General features: G+C 38.3%; 1 protein-coding gene across 4 annotated transcripts in view; it reads left to right on the plus strand.

Moving 5' to 3' along the window:
- The window catches only part of HDAC9 (histone deacetylase 9), a 279,706-nt gene that overhangs the window by 91,777 nt on the left and 171,185 nt on the right, over positions 1–16,744 (plus strand). Inside the window, exon 11 of one of the 4 annotated variants that reach the window (XM_009994953.1) lies at positions 1–1,088. This exon is cut by the window's left edge and continues 1,375 nt beyond it. The exons of the other annotated variants lie outside the window; for them this stretch is intronic. The gene's annotated coding sequence lies outside the window, so the exon portion shown is untranslated. Of the gene's footprint in view, positions 1,089–16,744 lie in introns of those variants that run through there. 4 annotated transcript variants of the gene reach the window in all.

Here is a 16,744-nt window from a genome sequence, read left to right on the forward strand (position 1 = left end):
CCTCTGTTTTTAAAGGCACTCTATGAATTGATTTATTGTCAAAGAAAATAACAAAGCGAGTAGGGAAATTGTTAAGGAAGCTTTCCAGTGAAACATTTCCTTCATATTCCCTTTTGATATGTTTACCTTGTTTTATAGGTTTACTTTTGTTAAGCTAGTTAAAGATTCATTGTATTAAGATCCCCTTTAATATGGATAATCCAAAACTGACCTGAAATCCTTGTCAGGTTTTTTTTCTATTAAAAATATTTATATTTCTAAAGCTGAGGTATTACAAGGTGCAGTATCCTGTTTCAAAAGAGATAGCTGTTTTGCCAAATGTAGAAATTGTTCTAAAATCTAATGTTATTAGGATGTGTTGTTTACATTATGCTCTAATACTATTAAATCCCTTCTCTCAAAAATGTTGCAACGTCTAAAGATACATTATCCTTTTTTCCTAAAAGATCTCCAAACAAATGACTAAATAGTTTATATAAAATAAAAGGCCTCCTGAAAAGTAAAGATAATCTCAGATAGGAAAGTTTTATAAATTGAGAAAATTATAACAGAAAACTCTCTCCTTATTGGATGAAAAAAATCATGTTGAAAAAGTGAAGCATATAAAAATGAAATGTTTTTCCCATTCTGAATAATTATTTTTTTGTTTGAAACCTAAATTCAGCTTCATCAAAAAGGGATAGTGCATCTTTTAAAATGTGTTTTATTTGGGGAGAAACTTGCAAATTATAAGACTTTTGTACAATATCACTTTAGAGACACCTATTCACAAAGGACAAAAGATATTTTTATAATGTCATTCAGATGAGAAGTCCCAATACATTCATGAACTTTAATTTCAGAGTCTTTCAAATTTGGATAAAATTGAGAAAATACCTGGAACCAGTGAAAAGGAAAACTGGGTTTAAACAACCACATTTCTAATTGATAATTGTCTCTTACATTTTAAATCTACTGTATTTATTATAATTTACACCCTTAGAGGTGATCTCTTGTTTTGTGTTGTAAATATATTCTGTTTGTATGTTCCCTTTTTTTGCCTTCTGATATAAGTCTCTTCATTTCTCAAATAAAGGTTTTTTTTAAAAGATCCCCTTTCAGATATCTGACTTTGTGTAAAGTTGATAAAACTTAGTTGTGCTTTTGCTTTATATCACCAAACATGTTTGCTATATATTGTCGAAACAATTCACGCTTTCAGAAGCAAGGTTTTTATTACATGATTCTTACAATGATTACACAAAGTCTTTTTTGGTCTCTTGTTTTATCCTGCATCAGCCATTATAAGTTCTAGTGAATGTGGAAACAGTATAAATGCATGCTCATTTTCCCATCATGGCATCTGTCTTGAACATGTGATCATATATTCTACCATATAGGAAAGGCAAAGGTGAATCCCAGTTTCTTGGCTCCTGATTATCCAAAACTCAGATATAATTTAAATGACATTTCTAAAATCTGCCCTGAACCCAAAAGGAGTTGATCTGAAACTGAGCTTGCACTGCCTTCTTTGATGTTCCTCAAGACCTTTGCAAAACTAGAGTCCACCTGTAAATATGCCAGGGAGGGAATCCACAGACTCTGCAAGCTTTAAAGTAATTGTGTGTGACAGCAAAGTCCTACTTTAGAAACACCAAAGCCCTTCCTTGAAGATGTTAAACGCTTTACTGGTTTGTGACACTTCCTGAACTTTGCTTCAGATCTTCAGAGAGAAATAGTTTATACTGTGAACCTATCTCTGTTGCTAAAGTACATTAATTATTGCCACCAGAAGTTGATAATTGTTGCATTCTAGGTCTTCTGACTGTTCATTTAAATTGCAAAGATTTGTGGCAGCTTCAATTATAGTATAATTATAACTAAAATAAAATGCTTTTAGCAACATATGTAAGACTAAGTATTTCCATTAATCAAATTTAATTATTTTCAGAGATGTAACAGCAAAATTTCACGTCATACACACACCAAAAAAAAAAAAAGAAAAAGATGAAAATTCAAGTTTTACGTTAGTAAACTACCATTAACATATAACATTATACTGCTTGTCCTGTTGATTCTTATATATTTAGAATTTTGTGCCTAGAGGTAAATCATGCTTTCAACAGGGATTTTATTGAAGTGCCTTTTGCTTAAATACTCATGTTGGAATTAGAAAAGCAGCCATAAATGTTTTCAGTTTACAACAATCCTGTTTCAGAAGCTACACCTAGGCGGTTTTTTTCTAAATTATTTGGTTGCCATGCATCAAAGCACTCCTGCTGGTGAAAATATCACAAATGTAGTACAATCCACAAGCTTTATCCTTTCCAGGAATGCTGTGCATCTAGTGTTGTTTTGTTTGAGGTTTTTTTTTGAACAATAGTTGTTTATTCTCTCCTGTTGTCCAAAATATAAAGCCAGTATAACTGCTGATTTAGAAGTAGTTACTACTAAATGAGGGAAAATGCTTCACAATATCGATATACTCAAGATAGACATGCATTACTGGGATGTAAATACTGTAACATTAGCCTTTTTTTCATCTCCTGGCATTAACGACATTGGATTGAATACCTCAGCCAAGCAGGAGCACTCCAGACACTCCCACCACTCATCCTTTCTGTTCAGCAATTCATTCATGCACTATCATCATCCCATCTCCATTATCACCAGGATCACTAAGACGCCATGTTACTTAAGCCAACTATACCCTGTTTTTATCTTCACTGGCACTCTGAGGTAAAAAAATCTATAAACATTAGTCTCAAGCGCCAATTTAAAAATGTTTATTTCTTTCTGCCCCTTATGAACACTTAACAATTTGCAGCCAAAGTTAGCTAAGCCAAGGTAATTTCCTACTTGTATTCCGTCCCACTAGCAGCATGTCCTACTTATCCACTTAAGAGATGTTTGTTTGCTTTTCATTTATTTGTTTAGTTTCTGATTTCCTTATGAAGTTCCCATCATCTGGGTGGTAGCAGGGCTTCTGTACCTTGTTTCTTAGTGGAGGAATATGGCTTAGAGCATCATATGCTGAACTGCTTTCAGGCAAACAGAAGAAGAGCATCCTGGATAAAATTACCTTCTCTATTGCTCTAGAGACACATTCACATTGATTTTGGGGGAATTCTACAGCTGTATTTGGTGGACACAGTGCTTTCTGTTTGGTAGACTTTGTGCTTTTAATTTGTTGGGCTTTTTTTCCTCTTTTAGCTCAACCTAATTTGGAGTTAAGAGTTAAAAGCAAAAAATACAATTAACTCAAACTGCATGGCCAGTGTGAAGGCTGCATTTCTCAGCCATGCTCACACACATGAACAGGACTGGAAAGGGGCTTCCTTCCAGCATGTCCTGGTTTCTGGTTCCCATTTGGTGAGCTGAAGATTCACAGTCTATTTTGCTTATTTTTTCATTCTGGCCCCATAACTCACCTGCTCTCTACAGTCTAAATTCCCTAGCTTCCTGTGGGCACACACAGCTATTGTAGTTGCCCAAGGGTTACTGCAGCAGCAGCAGAGATTTAGAAGGGTACTAGCTTAGTAATTTGGAAGTCACCCTGCAGTTTCTAATTCTCTGTAATGACTACATAGGGGCCTTAGTCACTAGAGATATTTCAGCAGACGAGATACTTACTAGTAAGCAGGTTAGTGCCTTAGTTAGCCAATTAATTGAGATGTTTCGAAGCTGGTTGTGGAACCTTTGTTTATTTTTTTTATTTACTTTCCGTGGTTGCCTTGAAGTCTCTGTATTGACTCTAACAGTACATAGACCTTAAAAATATGGGAGGCTGTGCTCCTGAGGTGGTAGCATATTACAACATTTTTGGCCCTGAGTAGTTCTATGAAGGGCAGGAAATGGAAGTTTGGAACATGTCAGACTTCCAAATAAACCTTCCACCTCCTCTCCCTCCTGTAAATGAGGTTGTAATCAGTATTATATCTAATAACTCTTTTTGGTTTTGTTGTTTTTTGTTTCTTTGGTTTGGTTTGTTGTTTTGGTTTTTTTCTTGTTTGTTGTGAGTTTTTTTGTGGCTTACCTTCGTTGCCTCTGTTAGCTCTTTCAGCCAGTAAGGGAGGTACTAATCTTGTACTGTTCTGCCCTTTCTCAAGCCTGTGAGTGCACAGACCCAGTACAGCCTCTATGTAACACAAGCTGGAACCATAATTTCTGGAATTAAACTTGAGCCATAGACTGTCTAGATGGAGTGTGGGGGTGAAGGGCTGTGTAGTTGGATCAGTTTTGTGACAATTTTTGTAATTTGTCTACATGAGGGGAAGCTCCATCTAAATATTTAGCCAACTTTCTGTCGTCTTTACTCCTAAGGTCCTGTATTGAGTTTTTAACTGTGGTATTTCAAAATGTAGTTCTTTATCAAATGCTACAGGAAGAATGTTTGGAGGTTTTTTTAATGCCAATTCTATGTGAAAGTGCATGATAATAAGTATTTTTACAAGTAATTTTCCTTTCCCAGTTGGATTTGAAAATTACTAACTTTTCCAGAATTATCAAATGTACTTTCTTAATGAACACCATGGAGATTGTTATTTTTGTTTGTGTTTCCTTTTGTAAATCTTCACTTACAGAAGGCAGTAAGACTTACTTATCACAAAATTAAATCAAGACCTTGAATATTTGATCAACCATATGGCATTACAACATAACTAAGTTATTTCATTTAACTGATACCTGCACAGAATAATTATAGTGCTTTTAATTTTTGATCCAAAGTATTTTCTTTTCCGTCTTTAGATCATTAGAATGCAGCACCTCGATGTTTCTGTTACTGCTCCCTTCTGTGAGAGAAGGCAGCATGTAAGGAAACCACTGGCACAGCACTAGGCAAAAGTACTTAATCAGAGGTACCAAACTAGCATGAATCAAAAGCTTTTAAGTCCAGGTCCCAGTAATTATCACTTCATATTTTGACAGATGATACTACTTTTCTACCATTGGGCAATTTATCACTTCCTGTATCAGACAGCACAGGGGTTTATTGTTGCTGTCCTTGAAGAAGGATTATGTGTTCTTGGAAAGCTGCTTCTTTAAATACTTCATTTTTGGAAGAATTCTGTTTTGACCTCTGATTGTCTCTCTGTCAGCCACATGTACATGCACATGCACAAGTTTTCATTTTCTTCCTTCCCTTAAAATAGGAGACTGCATGTCTCAGTATACCACTGGCTAAATCTTCATAGAGGTCTGTTGTTTCATGTCCTGGAAGAGCAGCTCAGCCTGAATGCCTTTGAAACATAGGTGCTCTAATGCAGAAACCAGTGCATAATCTATCTCCTCACATGTTCTGGCCTGTGACCTCTGCATCCCCAGGAGATCAAGGCGGTCTTTCTGTGCAGACTGCCTGTATTTCCTCAGCAAAGGGCCTCATGAAAATTTCAGTGATGAGATGGCAGCAACGCAGCGAAGGCTTAAGGAGGCTTTGCTCAGGTTGTCCTTAAAGCAGCTACTGAAGCATGGAGGATTCAGTCTCCAGCCCTTTCCTTAGACTACTTCTGCTTTTATTTCCATCAAGACGTGCACTGTGATAGTTTGTAGGTGGCAGCCTGCAGTTTTTTTAAGCAGATCTCTATTATGGAACAGACCAGGACAGAGCACAGGACAGAAGTGCTGTTGGGAAATGCTCTCCCCCGTGTGCTGAGGGATAGCTACCAAGACCAGCTGTTTTTAAGGCTTGCTGTCTAAGATCTTCCTCTACTGAAAATACAGGGTGAAGACTTACGCATCAGAAGGTATGGCTCCATCACTCAGCTACCTGAGTTCACACAGGGACAGGTGGTGATCAGGTTTGCCTCACCTGTTTTGATCCATTTTGACAACTTGCTTTGGGGTGTCAGAGGTTGCCAAGCCCACCAACACATCCCTTGACATCTTCCCTTCTTTCTAGATCTTTTTGGTTGTCACCATTTACCTACATTTTTGCAACTCTTTTGTCATAGTTTCCTAGTAGTTTCTGCATAGATTTTTAGTTTTCTGAAGCTACTGACTTTATACAGAAGCCTTCAAGCTTCTCTGTTAGTATTTCTAACAGAAAAATAAAAACAGTATTGCTGAATACAGATGACATCATCACACACTCATCCTAGGGACACCTGACTTCAGTGGCTCTAATTTGGTCATTTCTGCAGGTAATTAGGCCTAACTAAGGATGCTAATTATTTCAGTTAAAATACATGGAGCAGTACCCTTTGTGCTATGTAAGTTTTTTCATAAGACTTTCCATCCCTTCTCAGGCAGACTCTGAGAACAAACACAGGCAGCACAGAACCAGCAAGAAAAAAAGGGACAGGAGCAAGATTCATTCCTACAGGAAGAGAGAATGAGCATGTAGGCTGTTACTTATCCATGTATTTCAAAGAACTATTTTCAAGTTAGGTACTACGATATGTCACTATTATAGTAGCTTGGACCCTCCTGTAAAAAAAGTGATCCTTTCTTTCACATCTCTGGGCCTTTCCCTCCAGTGGCAAAGAAAAAGACCCAGAACATATTAACTCAGCTGTATTTTCAAGTTTGCTTTCATGCCAGAATATGTAATGTAATTCAGTAAGAAGCTACATCAGGGATGAGTGGTCCGGGAGGGAGTTGGCATACTGGGATTATGCTTGTTCCCTGGTCCATCTGTGAGTGACCCAGTAGCTGCACTCTTGAGTCTTGTCCTGTTCCAGCAGCAAGCAGTTCCCAGAGCCATTGACCACCAAGATGACTTCAGGCTGTGAAATCAGTTGGCATAAAGCACATTCAGTCAGACAAGAGGCAGTGGGTTCATGCTGGTGGGTTGACATACCCATGGGACCACAACATTTGTGCAGCTGCTGTCATAAAGGTGAGTTGCAGGTGGTCACCACAGAGACACAGTTTTATGAGACTGTTTTGTAACACAATTTTTCTCATAGTTCTCAGTATCCAATCCTAGAGGACATGACTGGCTGGATTATTTAAGCCTGAAAGGTTACTGTGAACTTAGCTGGTCAAGGATAGAAAGAAGGCAGTGGTTTGTTGTCTTACTGCAGGACCACCTGCACATTTGGTGTAATTGCAAAAGGCTGAATATTAACATAGAGACAGGTGCTCAAAATTGGTTAGGAACATAAGGGAAGAAAATTTTTTTTTAAGCTCTCTGCATTTTACAAGGTGTCTCTCTACTGTGTCTACCTGCTCTGCATGATTATTTCTGCTAGTAAGTAAGGAAGTCACAAGACAGGGTACTTCATGTTTGATGCATAACAAGTTATTATTCATGTAGTGCTGGTATCTGCAATGTTTTCTTTCTTCTTTAATATGGAAGCTAAGTATTGGAAAGAGGGGGAAAGGAACTTTTCAGGTGAAGGTTTTAGAAATTGAAGAGGATTTGGGAAGTTGGAAAGGTGGGACACAATCCCACAGAAGTTAGGCTAGGTTAATTCCATTGAACTAGGAACTTGCACTCAACCAAAAAAAAAAATAAAAAAAAATAGGAGATTCAAGCCCTACAACTGATTACACAGCTGAGATACTCGATGCAAAATAAGAAGCTGGAAAATACAGTCTCACACCTTGACCCGTAGAATCACAGAATTTTTTTAATTTGAAAGGACCTTAAAGATCATCAATTTCCAACTCCCCTGCATGGGCAGGGACCCCTTCCACTAGAACAGGCTGCTCAGAGCCCCATCCAACCTACACTTGAACACCTCCAGGGATGGAGCCCCCACAGCATCTCTGGGCAGCTTGTTCCAGTGTCTCACCACCCTTACATTGAAGAATTTCCACCTGATCTCTAACCTAATCTCTCTTCTTTCAGCTTAAAACCATTACCCCTTGTCGTCTCACTGGAAGCCCCTGTAAAAAGTCCTTCCCCAGGTTTCCTGTGGGCCCCTTCAGGGAATGCCACTATGAGGTCGTGCTGGAGCCTTCTCTTCTTTAGGCTGAACAACCCCAACTCCCTCAGCCTGTCCTCATAAGAGAGCTGCTCCAGCCCTCGGATCATTTTCGTGGCCCTTCTCTGGACACGTTCCAACAGGTCCACATCTTTCTTGTCCTGGGGGCACCAGAGCTGGATGCAGTATTCTGGGTGAGGTCTCACCAGGGCAGAGTAGAGGGGCAGAACCACCTCTCTTGATCTGCTGGCCACACGTCTTTTGATACAGTCCAGAATGGAGTTGGCCTTCTGGGCTGCAACTGCACATTGGTGGCTCATGTCCAGCTTTTGATCCACTAGTACCCCCTGGTCCTTTTCCACATGGCAGCTCTCAAGTGTGACCTCCCCCAGCCTGTATTCATATCTTGGGTTACCTATACCAAAACCCAGACCTGCTCCATTACAGTGCTGTTGTGTCAGCAATGAACAACTACTGCAGCTGTCCTTGATCTCTCTGTTGTGTAGCTTCTGAGAAATGCAATGCTGAAGGAGATTCTCAGGACCTATAGCAGGTCTTTGGAACAAGGAATAGGCATCAGGACAGGAAAAACAAAACCATCCCAAGTCCTTTGGTCTGAGTAATTCACCAAGAGTATCATTGAGGGCAAAACTGAATTACTTCCTATAATACTGGCTGAAGCCACTGGGCTGAATTTCACATGCTTTCATACGGGCAAAGACAGGCTACCAAGTTCTCTCTATAGGCTGAATCTCATCTCTGCCACTAAAGCAGCTGTGGTGGTTCATAGAGATGGAGCCTCCTCACGACATATAGCTTGTGTCCCTAAAATAGGTAATGCTGGAGAAGCATCAAAAGGTGATAGGCAGAGCTGCTTTCCAAGAGCATATTTAGCAAAATCAGAACAATTATGCCCAAAGCTACCACAATGTTTCTCCCCTTCAGCAAATAACTCCTCATCAGCAGCTTTCCCAACCCCTTCTCCCACCTGTGGCCATCCTGCAGGTGTCCCCTGGTGCACCAGCCCCTTTGCCAGGCTCTCCAGATTTGCCCCATTTCTAATGATCAGAAGGCAGAAGACATCCTCTTGGGAAGGGCCACAAGCCTTTAATTAATGCTGCTTCACACAGGCATTTGGCCACCCCATGGCAGGGTTGGATCCTGGCAGGGAAGGGACAGTGGCTGGAGGCCAAGGCCAGTCAGAAAGTGAAAGATGTCCTCACTTGATACTACTGTGGGATGTAATGGTGGTTGGATAGAGGAGGTGAACCAATAGCTATAAAATGTTCTACAGGACACCTTGTAGTTAGGCTTCAGAGCCCTCCTCAGCTCAAAGAGCAGCTCCATCCCCTCCTGAAGGTGACATCATTACTTCAGCCAGAGGCTCCAGATTTCTGACTGCTGCAAAGAATTTTCTCTGTTGTCTTTGCTGTCAGAAGACAAGATGGTATTTAGGGACTGACTGCTTTTCCATTTAACTGATCATTTTAACTCATTTTATAGAGAGTTCAGGCTAAACAATTTAAGTTGAAATGTGCTGATCCTTTCAGGGAATAGTTCAGACAGTTAAAGAAATGTTGTTTAAAAAAAACACAAAACCAACAAAAACATTCAACACAACAAAAACTAAAAAGCTCTTCCAGCTTCTACCAACATGAGTTGTTGGTTTTCACTTTCCTGTCATTATTTTCTCCTGTAATTATTTTAGATTAACAGTTAAACACAAGTTTTCCTGATCAAATAATGGAAATCAGTGACTAAAGAAAACATTAAAAGTAATAGAAGAAACAAGTCCCAGTACCTAATTCTGACTACATTTTGAATGTCTCTTCAGCAGCTTAAGAAATACTGTAACTGCTACAGATTGAGCCAAGAGTATCAGTATTCTGTCATCTTTGCTACACTACTTTTTAAAGATGAATGGAAATTTATTTTTCCAGCTGGAAGTTCGTACTTCGGTTTCATGTAATTGAATCAATTATTAAACTTAATACTGTAGTTCAATGCTGGACCTGAAATTGGAAACACTGAAGTTTCTGTTGTTTCTTATCTGACTATTCTTTGTCAGGGAGATAGATGAAGTGAAGCTGGAATATATAAAATGCTTACAAAATTATCCATTATGTATTTCACCAGGAAACAATGAGATACATCTTTAATTTAGATTCAGAGACAGTTTTTCGTGTGCTGAGATGGTTTTTCTCTTCATGTTACAAGCATTTTGTAGTCTTCAGAATGTATTATTTTTAGGAAATGTTCGTGTATGTAATTTCCTAAAAATCTCAAGGACTGGACATTTAAATCAGTGATCTCACTGATTAATACCTCTTTCCAAACTGATTTGCAGCCTTTTCCCTATTGTGCAAAACCAGAACAGAAATACCAGTGATTTAATTTGGCATCATGAGCCACTGCAAGATGAGTCAGAAATAGATTAGCAAGTGTTCTAGTGCATCTTAACAGTGCCATGACAAGTAAATTCAGGTATGACAGATGATCCCATTGACTAGCAATTCTGACTGCGTTATGGTATGGATAAACATGCTGTCTTTTCTAACAACTGGCTACAAAAAAACCCAACAAAACAAAAACAAAAACAACAGAGAAATTTGAATTCACAGTGCTGTGGAAAACAGAACTGAGACAAAAAATTCCCTCCTAATACATGTTTGGAGAGCCCAACTATTGCAAAAGACCAACAGAATCTCAGTTTGTAAGATACCCAAGATGTTTCTCTTAACATAACTGGGAGTTTTTTAATTTTTTACTCTGAATCAGAGCATCAGCACTACCTTTCAGTGTTAACCCAGTAAGACTTCCTGAATGTGCACATGCTCAGGGCATTTTTGAGCTGCACCTTTAAAAATAAATAAATAAGGCATGAACTTGTTTGGCATTTCAGGCCAGTGACCAAAGCCAGGGAGCCTGGTGAGTGTGCTACTATATTCCCTTTAATTTTATTTTTGTGGGCATTCATTTTTTCAAATGGTTATACATTTCCCTGAACCAGTGTAATATAAAAGATTTACTGTTACAGTTTGTGTGTGGCCAGGCAATGGCATATGGAAAACATGTTTCCTGCTATTTAATTTAATTACTCTAATCACGTGCCAGCCCCAGGCATGTCATTCTGAACCTCTGAGGCTCTTTGTCTGTCAAAGAGATGGACAATATCTTGGCTTTGTTTAGTTGCTCTGCAGGCTGCAGATAAAACCACTGAAATACTGACTGTTTGTTTAACCAAAACTTTGCATTTTAACCATTTGGCTTTGATTTTTTGTTTTACAAGAAAAGATGACATTTTGGCCTTGGTGAGCTGAAAAGGAAATATTGGGGATACGAAGAAGAACTGTCACTTTTGAGGCTTAATAGATGAAAAAGCATACCCTAGCCTTCTGGTCAGAAATCAGCTCTGTTAGTAGAAACTTGAGACAGGCATCACTGTTATTTTAGAGTTGCCTGTTAGCAAGGGCAGCTGGAAAAGTCCTGTTTATAACTGCTTCATTCTAACGTGGTTAGCCCTTCATTCAGCAGTTTTGGTAGTTCCTTTCATTTTAATAGGTGAAACTGCACTAGGTGAAACTAATTGTGATTCCGTAGCAAATAACTGTACCAACACTGTTGCATCCCAGTGTAAGTTAGCTTTTATTTTAACACCCTGCACTGATTTTTATGTAAGTACCTGCAAATTACAGCTTTAAGTCTTTTGACAAAAATTTAAGAGCAGATAAGCACATTACAGTACTTCATTCATATTATAAACCCCAAATCTACAGAGAAATTAATCACACACTTAGCTTTAAGTGTGCACTTAACACCACCACTTCCTTCACTTGAAGCAAGTGCTCAAGTCCACATTTTCCTGCATGCAGAAGTGATACTAAAGAGTACTTTAGATTATATGAATATATAATTTCTAACAATCATGTTGTCAGAAGAGGGAACAATAAGAATCGGATTTTAATCAAATTAGTTCCACCTCAAAAAGAATCACAACACATAGAAAGACTTGTCTATTCTTAGATTTTTTGAAACTGAATGAACTTAAGTTACCTTAAAGTTTAAAAAGTATATTCATCTATCTCTTTATATGGTAGTGTGCCAGTGCCCTGCCACAGTAGTTTTCAGGCTACATGGTATGGGAGAGGGTGGGCAGAAGGTCAATTAATATGTTCTTAGGAGATCTGCACCATCATAAGGGAAACATTGGATTGGATGGAATAAATGGAAGGTGTCCATCTAAGCAGACTTTACAAATTTCCGGTATTTCAGTGTAAGGTTCTCCAGCTGGCTTTACTCCTCCTCCCTTTTTCTAGCTGAAACAACGAGATACAAAGAAATAAAAATTATTTTTTCTAAGTTGCAGAGAACAGCAACACAAGAATGAAAAATGTTACTATCTAGAGAATGATGGCTTCTGGCCCATTTAGCTTTGAGCTAACCACTAGATGACACTACTTCCCACTTACTTAACAGGTGTGGGCCCATGCTCCTGTCTTCCCATGTACTGATCATATATTTACATGCTTCTCCACCGAAGAACTTCAGAAAGAACGTTGTATAGGAATTGCCTTTTTCACTATACATTTTGATGAATTTTGTATTTTGTGTGTATACCTATAGGTATTTAGATGTGTGCATGAAGGAATATGAAAGTATCACAAGCATTGACCATGTCTCTCTGCGTGATTCATAGAAAAAACATATTATAATTTACTGTGTGAGTCTTTAGGGTGTTTTAACTTAGTGAGTGTTGATGACAGCTCTACTTGAAAGAAACCAGAGGAACTATAAGAAAAACAATAGGCTGGACTTTGTGGAGAACGTTTGCCTTGCCCCCTATGTCCTCCACCCCCACAGAGAAAGGGATACTATATTGGCTTCTGCAGTATGATTCTGGAAAGACTGGGCGTGAGGAAAAATATCCCACTGCACTATTTGATTCCAAAAATGACAAACAGTAAGGAGAAGGAGAAAGAGAAAGACACAGAAAGGCTGTTCTTTATAACCATAAGGCTGCTGCAGCTGTGGTTTTTAAATTAGGAACAATGAACTTTCCAGAAGGATATGAGGAAAGAATCCCACATTTCTAAATGTCTGATTTTCAGAAATTCAGAAGGTCCAGATTACTTGAAAAACAGCTTCTCCAAATTTATATATATGCTACTAAAATGCATACATAAGAGCATGAGGATATGGAAGTGGAGTAATAGCACCTTTCTGAAAACTTTTATTTTTGCCCGCGTCAACAAGCATTTTGCTTTAGGATTTATCTCAATGATTTATAACGTATTTGCTCTATATGTGCTCTAACTGTAATGCATACATGCTATGATATACTTAATTTCAGGAGTATTTTAAATGGCTATACTAAACCACACCTTTAAAATATTTAACATGCCTGTCATTTACAATGTACTACTCATAGTCAAAACAAAATTAAGGATTACCTTTTAGCTTCATAATCTGACTTTAAAATATTTAAAATTTTCTTTGTTTTGCACCTGTTTTAATCCTGATCCCCTATGACTGTGGCACTATAGTTTGCATAAGACCTAATCCTCTGTCACATTAACCAAGGACTTCTGTACTCCTGTGAGAGGGAACCTGCACACAGGGAGGATGAGTATCTTTGCCTTGACAGGATGCTCTCCCCTGTTTACGTTTTAGATTCTATCGCAGCCCATTATTTTAGGATTGTTTCTTCTGTTTTAATGCAAAGAGCTGCTACTAAAATGTGGTAAAGCTTTGCAGTCATGTAACATGAAGTCCATATAATGCCTACCTAGCACTAGGTTAGCAAGCAAGGTATTCTGCTAATAAGCTACTTTCGTTATATCAGGTTTGTAAGAGGCAGAAACTCAGTTGCTGATTTGTAGAACTTGAAGAAATTGCCTTGCCTTAATAGTGTCAGGTTTACTGTATCTATGTGACGTTTCACTTAATGTAATGTTTGCTGTAGTTCTGTTGAATATTTGGGATTTGTATTTACAGATAATATCTACCCCATTCACAACTAAATTCTTCCAGGTTACAGCACAGGCAATCCATGGTCCCTAGAAAAGAACAGTAATACACCACAGCACCATATTTTCACAATTATGTTTCTAAGTAATTTGTCGACAAAAAGAGATCCATTCATCTGTTTGCAAGCAACAACTTAACCAGATCCATGTAAGAACTGATATATTCTTAGCAGTTTAAGCTCAATTAGTTTAAGAAAGTCCAATCTCCCAGGAACAGTGGCTGTGTCAAGGTTGGAATCAAGGCTACCTAAATTGCAACCATAAGCAATGCAATCAAAATCAAAGGTATAGTGCTATTCTGTGCATATGTTATTTGGGCAGGTTAATTTATTGGAGATTATGGATCTGAGGGGAAAAGACATCTAATTTTTTACATAAAATAAGACAGAAATAACGTGTTAGCCAGAGGTTTTGCTTGTTTATTAAAATGCTGTCTTGTGTTTAATCTAAACAAATGTAATTACTTTTTCAGACTTCAATTTTCTCTGAAAATCTTGTGCTCTTATTATGTCCTCTCATTTAGACAGGACATTTATGTGATTTGCTTCTTTTTCACCAATTTCCTACCATTTCTTAAATTTCCCAGTAAACTTAATTGAGCTTCCTGCAAAAGACTACCTAGGAAGGTAAGAAGCTCTCCACTCTATTTTGTGGCTAAGCATGAGCTCCAGAAAGGATAATTAAAGTATACAAAAGCAGGCAAGGAAGAAAGCAGCTTCAGACCTGAATCTGGGACCTGTTGCACTAAAAATATCCTGTTGATGCATACACTACCTAGGTAGGGACAAGTTCCCTCTTCATTCTGATTGTAAAAGCACACTGTGAGCTTTTGCATTGCTTTTGAAAGGAAAGAGACTTTTCAATAAAGAAGTTTTATGTCACTTTTGTTATCTCCTTTTGACAAAAGGACATCAAGTTTCAGTGACCTAAGAAATGCAGTCCTTTGGGGTCCTCTTCCCTTTCTCAGGACCGGGAGCCCTACAATGACAGCAGTTTGGTTATAACTGCTACTCCTGTGGAAAAGAAATCATAGCTTAATGATATTTCACTCTTGTCCTGTAGCAAATAACTTCTTGTTAGCTGGATCTGAGATGGCAGCAGGAAATAAAAAAAAAAATTCCCCAAGTAACTCGAAATGCAGCAAAACTATCTCAATGCCCAAAGTGTGGGAGCAATCAAATGGAAGTAAACCAGATTCACAAATAGGAAAGTAAGATATGCAGCTTTGTACAGCCCTGGAGATGGAGATAAAGTATTTATTAAGAAATACTTCAAAGTCCTCCCTCCTCTCTCACTCCCACATATTGCCAGGGCAGTAGGAGCCAGCATTTTGGAGCAGTGTAAATGGTGACTGAGGAGACAAACAGCCAAATATGGCCTTTGGTGTGAAGCTGCCTTCAAGACTGCTTGGGACATGCGTGTGCTTTTTGACAACTGCTGCGAAAGCTCTGTCTGTGTCATCTAAGTCATTGCACTTGGATTATAATTTAAGTGTCTTGCTGAAGCTTTTGTTTCTCTACTAAACTGGGATTTCATTAGAATAATCTATTATGTTACGGACCATATCAAACTCCCATTTCCAATGCATGGTATGGAGCAGTGCTGTTTAAAACATGTTTTAAACTGAGCATATACCAGTGAGGAGAAGAAAGTTTTATTTTCAATAAGGAAGAAAAAAGTACCCTTCCATGCATAGCTCTTCAGGCAGTCTATAGTGAGGAGTTGTTAAGAGGAGTTATTGTCCCACACTTTCAATAGCATCAAGAATTCCTTTTAAACTAAGCTGAAGACAAACCCATTCAGTGTCAAACAAAGTTCTAGGACAATGTAATGAGATTTTGATCTTGATAGATATTAATTTTTCCTGGCATTTAAAAATCTATGTTATGCCTAAGGCAGCAATGGGGGAGTTCTTCCTTACATAGAATCGTGTATGGTGATGGTTCCTGCAAGTGGTAAGGTATGTTTCTGAGCTCCCAAGGAATGCAAGAGACCACACAGGCAAAGGAAGATAAAAGCAAAACCAAACCAAAACCAAACAATAACGAAAAAAGAGACAGAAAAAAGCCACAACAATAACCTCCCCCCCCCCGAAAAAAAAAAAAAACACCACCAAAAAAACCCACAAACAAACAAAAAAAACACCTAAAAACAGAAAAAAGGGCCAGCAGATGCAAAATAAACAAACAAAAAAACCCTTCAAGCTTCCTAGAGGGAAGTCCTTGAATTTTAAAAATAAAAGATGGATCTATTGAAGCTATCTCTGTGAAGTGTTACACCTACAGCACAATCCTCTTTCTAGCAGTTGATCATTTTACCCAAATTGTTCTAATAGCTAGTTTTACGCACTTGAGGTAGTAAGTAGTGTCCAAAGAAAAAGATTTATAGTTTGCTCCGGGTATGGTATGAGAAGATCTGACTGCCAAATAGGACTGTGATTTGAAGAGGACGCCTTTGGTTTGGTAGGTGGTGTATTTGTTCTGTGGCTGGAGTTCACTAGAAGAAATTGTTTGATGCACTGGCCAATGATAACTATGTTTGGAGAAAGAGAAACCCAAATCCTCCAAGTTTCAAGGAGAGAGCAAAATGAAATACTTGGGTATGTGGAAAAAAAGAAGATGTCAAACTCCATGGCAACATGAAGTAGATCAAGTCATGGGGCACTTTGTGGTTTATCGCTTAAGAAAAAGAAAAAAAGAAAAAAAGATTTATTGACCCCTAAATCATGATAAGTTTTAGTTTTAAATGGACCTCTTTTGAAGACTAAGCTACTTGAGAAGAGGAGACAGTAGTTTTGGAACAGAGCCCTCAGCCTTAGAAATAACACTGCTGGTTTGGCTCTGCTTCCAATATTGTTGCCTAGTTTTA

The sequence above is a fragment of the Chaetura pelagica genome, unplaced genomic scaffold (genome assembly GCF_000747805.2).
Source record: "Chaetura pelagica isolate M959 unplaced genomic scaffold, ChaPel_1.0 scaffold12, whole genome shotgun sequence".
Lineage (NCBI taxonomy): Eukaryota > Metazoa > Chordata > Aves > Apodiformes > Apodidae > Chaetura > Chaetura pelagica.